The sequence below is a fragment of the Salvelinus sp. IW2-2015 genome, unplaced genomic scaffold, assembly GCF_002910315.2.
Source record: "Salvelinus sp. IW2-2015 unplaced genomic scaffold, ASM291031v2 Un_scaffold2618, whole genome shotgun sequence".
NCBI classification, from domain to species: domain Eukaryota; kingdom Metazoa; phylum Chordata; class Actinopteri; order Salmoniformes; family Salmonidae; genus Salvelinus; species Salvelinus sp. IW2-2015.
In genome coordinates, this window is record NW_019943926.1 from 1 (window position 1) to 6,306 (window position 6,306).

Sequence of the window (6,306 nt, forward strand, 5' to 3'; positions counted from 1 at the left end):
GCACTGGCTGGGCTGGAGGTGTTAGGGTTGTGTGTCTGCAACAGAGAGAAAGAGGCATTCAACTCCTCTCAATGGATACAGTGATCTGCTGCCTTACATTTTCTATTTACCTTCCCCCTCTTCCTCCTCCTCTCTTCCTCCAAAGTAGAGGCTCAAAATAACTCAAATAAAACACACAAACACACAGGCTTTAGTTATCCTCCGTCTGTGTTTCTCTACAGCACTCAAAAACCCACACATGTGGCATGTCTCGCTTCTCTTTGGTTCAGTCAGTACAGCCACCACACCAGGACAGTGTCTAGTCAGTACAGCACAGGACCAGGACAGCCTGTAGTCTTGTCAGTACAGCACCAGACCAGACAGTGTTTGTCAGTACAGCACCGACCAGACAGTGTCTTGTCAGTACAGCACCAGACCAGCACAGCTTGTCAGACCAGGACAGTGTCTGTCAGTACAGCACCAGACCAGCACGAGTGTCTTGACAGCACCAGACCAGGACAGTGTCTTTCAGTACAGCACCAGGACCAGCACGTGTCTTGACAGCACCAGACCAGACAGTGTTTGCTGTATCAGACCAGACCAGCACAGTGTCTTGTCAGCACCGGCAGACCAGGACAGTGCGTGTCTTGTTCAGATCAGCACCAGGTCCAGCACGTAGTTGTTTGACAGCACCAGACCGAGCCACCAGATGTCTTGACAGCGACCAGACCAGGAAACAGTGTCTTGTCAGTACAGCACCAGAACCAGCACAGTTCTGTCTACACCAGACCAGGACAGTGTTGTTCAGCACCAGACCAGGACAGTGTCTTGTCAGCACCAGACCAGGGCAGTGTCTTGTCAGTACAGCACCAGACCAGCACAGGTCTTGACAGCACCAGACAGGACAGTTCTTGTCAGTACAGCACCAGACCAGCACAGTGTCTGACAGCACCAGACCAGCACAGTGTCTTGTCAGCACCAGACCAGCACAGTGTCTTGTCAGCACCAGACCAGGACAGTGTCTTGTCAGTAAGCACCAGACCAGCACATTGTCTTGTCAGTACAACACCAGACCAGGACAGTGTCTTGTCACACCAGCCAGCACAGTGTCTTGTCGAGTACCAGACAGACAGTGTCTTGTCAGCACCAGACCAGACATGTTTGTCAGTACGCACAACAGCACGCAGGTCTTGTCAGCACCAGACCAGGACAGTGTCTTGTCAGCACAGACCAGGACAGTGTCAGCTGGTGATTATCTCTCCATTAGGATCAGGCCCTGAGTTAGACGTGGGAGACCAGTACCAGGTGACAGGACTGGTCTAGAACCAGAGAGAACCAGATACACCAGAAAACACTGTAGCCTGTAAGGACCAGAGAGCACACAACATCATCCCTCACCCAACGAAGTGAGGTAGCTAAAGGATTGAGGTCACCTCCAGCCTCGGCGCATGGACAAAACACTGGCATAGGCAGGCACACACACACTTCCTGTTATTGTCCATGCCAGAGAGGATAAGAGGCACTCAGACCACAGGATATCCTGACCAGACCAGAGAGAGGGAGAGACGGGAGAGGAGAGAAAGAAAAGTGAGAAAGGGAGAGAGGGAGGAGCGGGAGAGAGGAAGAGAAAGAGTGAATGTGATGTGATGCGTGTCGACATTGTCAGCTCAACATCTGAAAAAGAAAGGGATGGATGAAAAGGAAAGGACAGCAGAAAGTGTCGCAAATCAATCACCACCCCTCCCTCTCACTCACACACTCTCAGCCCTACAGTCCACCATCCCTCCCTCTCACTCACACACTCTTCAGCCCTACAGTCACCATCCCTCCCCTCACTCACACACTCTTCAGCCCTACAGTCACCACCCCTCTCTCACTCACACACTCCAGCCCTACAGTCACCAATCCCTCCCTCTCACTCACACACTCTTCAGCCCTACAGTCACCATCCCTCCGTCCTCTCACTCACACACTCTTCAGCCTACAGTCACCATCCCTCCCTCCATCCACTCACACTTTCAGCCCTACAGTCACCATCCCTCCTCTCACTGACACACTCTTCAGCCCTACAGTCACCATCCTCCCTCTTCACGACACACTCTGAGCCCTACAGTCACCATCCCTCTCTCTCACTCACACACTCTTCAGCCACCATCCCTCCCTCTCACTCACACATCTTCAGCCCTACAGTCACCATCCCCTCCTCTCACTCACACACTCTTCAGCCCTGTACAGTCACCACTCTCCTCTCTCTCACTCACACACTCTTCACCCTACAGTCACCATCCCTCCCTCTCACTCACACACTCTTCAGCCCTACAGTCACCATCCCTCTCTCTCACTGCACACACTCTTCAGCCCTACAGTCACCATCCCTCCCTCTCACTCACACACTCTCAGCCTACAGTCACCATCCCTCCTCTCTCTCACTCACACACTCTTCAGCCCTACAGTCACCATCCCTCCCTCTCACTCACACACTCTTCACCTACAGTCACCATCCCTCCCTCTCACTCAGCACACTCTTCAGCCCTACAGTCACCATCCCTCCCTCTCACTGACACACTCTCAGCCCTACAGTCACCATCCCTCCTCTCACTGACACACTCTTCAGCCCTACAGTCACCATCCCTCCCTCTCACTCACACACTCTTCAGCCCTACAGTCACCATCCCTCCCTCTCACTGACACACTCTTCAGCCCTACAGTCACCATCCCTCCCTCTCACTCACACACTCTTCAGCCCTACAGTCCACATCCCTCCTCTCACTGACACACTCTTCAGCCCTACAGTCACCATCCCTCCCTCTCACTGACACACTCTCAGCCCTACAGTCACCATCCCTCTCTCTCACTCACACACTCTTCAGCCCTACAGTCACCATCCCTCCCTCTCACTGACACACTCTTCAGCCCTACAGTCACCATCCCTCCTCTCACTCACACACTCTTCAGCCCTACAGTCACCAATCCCTCCCTCTCACTGACACACTCTTCAGCCCTACAGTCACCATCCCTCCCTCTCACTGACACACTCTTCAGCCCTACAGTCACCATCCCTCCCTCTCACTGACACACGTCTTTCAGCCCTACAGTCACCATCCCTCCTCTCCACTCACACACTCTTCAGTCCTAGAGTCACCATCCCTCCCTCTCACTGACACACTCTTCAGCCCTACAGGTCACCATCCCTCCTCTCACTCACACACTCGTCAGCATACAGTCACCCATCCTCCCTCTCACTGACACACTCTTCAGCCCTACAGTCACCTATCCTCCCCTCACTGACACACTCTTCAGCCCTACAGTTCACCATCCCTCCCTCTCACGTCACACACTCTCAGTCCTAGAGTCACCATCCGCTCCTCTCATCTGACACATCTTCAGCCTACATGTCACCATCCCCCTCTCTCACTTGACCACCTCTCAGCCCTAAGTCACCTTCAGACTTTCTTTCTCTGATCCGGTCTTTTCTATTTCACTCTTAGAACCCTCTCATCCCCCTCTCTCTCACACACACACACACACACACAGTGTTTGTAGAATGGAGCTGGCTGGCGAGAAGAACACTGGCTGACAGGTGAATATGAGCAGTATGTATGTGGTATATCCATGTGTGTGTGAGAGACAGTGTTGTGTGGTGTGTGTGTGTGTGTTGGTGTGTGTGTGTGGTGTGTGTGTGGTGTGTGTGGGTGTGTGTGTGGTGTGTGTGTGTGTGTGTGTGTGTGTGTGTGTGTGTTGTGTGTGTTGTGTGGGGTGTGGTGTGTGTGAGTGTTGAGCAGATGACACAAGTGAAACACACACTCACTCTATCTCTCCTGCAAAACACACACGCACACACTCTCTCTCACACACACACACTGTCTTTCACACACACACACTGTCTCTCACACACACACCACACTCTCTCCATCTCTCACACACATAGCAATTATGCAAATGACCGGCCTTTCACGTCATTTTTCCAGGAACAGAAGAGGAGAGGGGAGGAGTGGATGAGAAGGGAGGGATGAGAGGAGGAGAGGATGAAGAGGAGAGATGAGAGGAGAGAGGATGAGAGGAGGGAGGAGGGAGGAAATGGAGAAAGGGAGGAGGAGAGTAGAGATGAGAGGAAGGAGGAGATGAGAGGAGAGGAGGAGAGGGAGGGATGCAGGAGGAAGAGGATGAGAAGTGGAGGGATGAGAGGAGGAGAGGGGAGGAGGAAGGATGAAAGGATGAGAAGGAGAGGATGAGAGGAGGAGGGAGAGGATGAGAAGGGAGGATGAGAGGAGGAGAGGATGAGAAGGAGGATGAGAGAGAGGAGAGGATGAGAGAGGAGGATGAGAGGAGGGAGAGATGAGAATGGGAGGATGAGAGGGGGAAGAGTGAGAAGGGAGGGATGAGAGGGAGAGAGATGAGAAGGGAGGGATGAGAGGGGAGAGGATGAGAAGGGAGGATGAGGAGAGGGAGGAGAGGATGAGAAGGAGGGAGAGAGAGGAGAGGATGAGAATGGAGGGATTGAGAGGAGGAGAGGATGAGAAGGGAGGGATGAGAGGAAGGATGAGGATGGAGGAGAGAGGGATGGAGAGAGGAGGAGAGGATGAGAAGGGAGGGATGAGAGGAGGAGAGGATGAGAGGATGAGAAGGGAGGGATGAGAGGAGGAGAGAAGGTAAAAGAGGAGAGGGAGGGGCTGAGAAGCTGCAGTGCGGACTGCAGACAGACAATTGTTCTCTAGACAAGGAGAGAGATGCTGCAACACACACACACACACACTACACACAACACACTACACACTACACACAACACACTACACACACACTACACACACAACACACACACTACACACTAAACACAACACACTACACACCTAGCTCTCACAGTCTCTCGTCAGAATTAGACGTTCATCCATGGTTCTCGAACGTCAAATTTAGAAGTGTTTAAGGTTCAGGTTAGGCATTAACTCTGAATGGTTAAGAGTTAAGGTTTGTGATTGGCTTAAAACAAAAATCTCAAAAACAACTTTCTACCGCTGGACTTACGGCCATCAGCCATCCCCGTCCACAACACCCAAACCTACCCGAAGGTAACAGCACTCACTGGTGCCCCTAGTGGCCGGTTTCCACCTCATCTCCCGACGTCCTCAGACATGGATGGACGTCGAATATTGACTTATATCACCGGTGACCTGACTACACACGACCACAACATGACCACACACTTACACAGAAACACACACACACTCACACAACGTCTTGTAATGGGAATCGATTTAGAATTGATTCCATCGATCGCTGAACACGGAGGTGGAATCAGTCGTCCATATGATTTCCAATTTAATTAAGAATTGTAATCAATTCCTATTCCAACGAGATAAAACACATTGAGAAAAATTAATGAATTAAACAGCACACAGTCTAGTCTAGTCCAGTCTAGTCTAGTCTAGTCTAGTCTAGTCTAGTCTAGTCTAGTCTAGTCCAGTCTAGTCTAGTCCAGTCTAGTCTAGTCCAGTATAGTCTAGTCCAGTCCAGTCTGCCCCTACCACAGAACTACTCCAGGTGTGTGTGCAGGAGGAGTGGCATCAGGAGAAATACACCACACACACACACACACACCAACCACAACACACCACAATGTTTTGGTCTTCGATCTCGTGGGGGCCGTAAATGTATTCCAATTTCCCCTAAACCTTACATAAACTTAACGCTGACCTTAACCCCTAACCCTAATTCTAACCTAAAACCTTAACCCTACGCTTAAATAGCCTTGTGCTCATGGGGACGTGGGATGTCCCCAAGAGGGAGAATTTTCCTTGTTTTACTATCCTAGTGGGACCTAAGTCTCCACAAGCATAGAAAGAACCAACCCACACACACAAGCACCAAGCCGTAAACCAAGCTATAGGCACACACAGCATGGGAGGACTTTGATTGACAGCTGATAATTAGAGGAGCATGTCTGACAACCATAAGATAGAGAGGCAGAACAGGCAGAACTCCCTCCCTCTCCCTCACATTCTCTCCCCACATTCTCTCCCCCCCTCTTCCTTCCTCTACTTCACTCTCCCTCCTTCTACTGACGACCGCTTGATTCTGACCGACCGACCGCCTTGATTCTGACCGACCGACCGCCTCGATCTGACCGACCGACCGCCTCGATTCTGACCGACCGACCGCCTCGATTCTGACCGAACCGACGCCTCGATTCTGGACCGACCGACCGCCTCTCGATTCTGACGACGACCGACCGCCTCGATTCTGACCGACCCCGCCTCGTCTGACGAACCGACCGACCCCTTGATTCTGACGACCGACGACCGCCTTGATTCTGAGCCTACCGACCACCGCCTT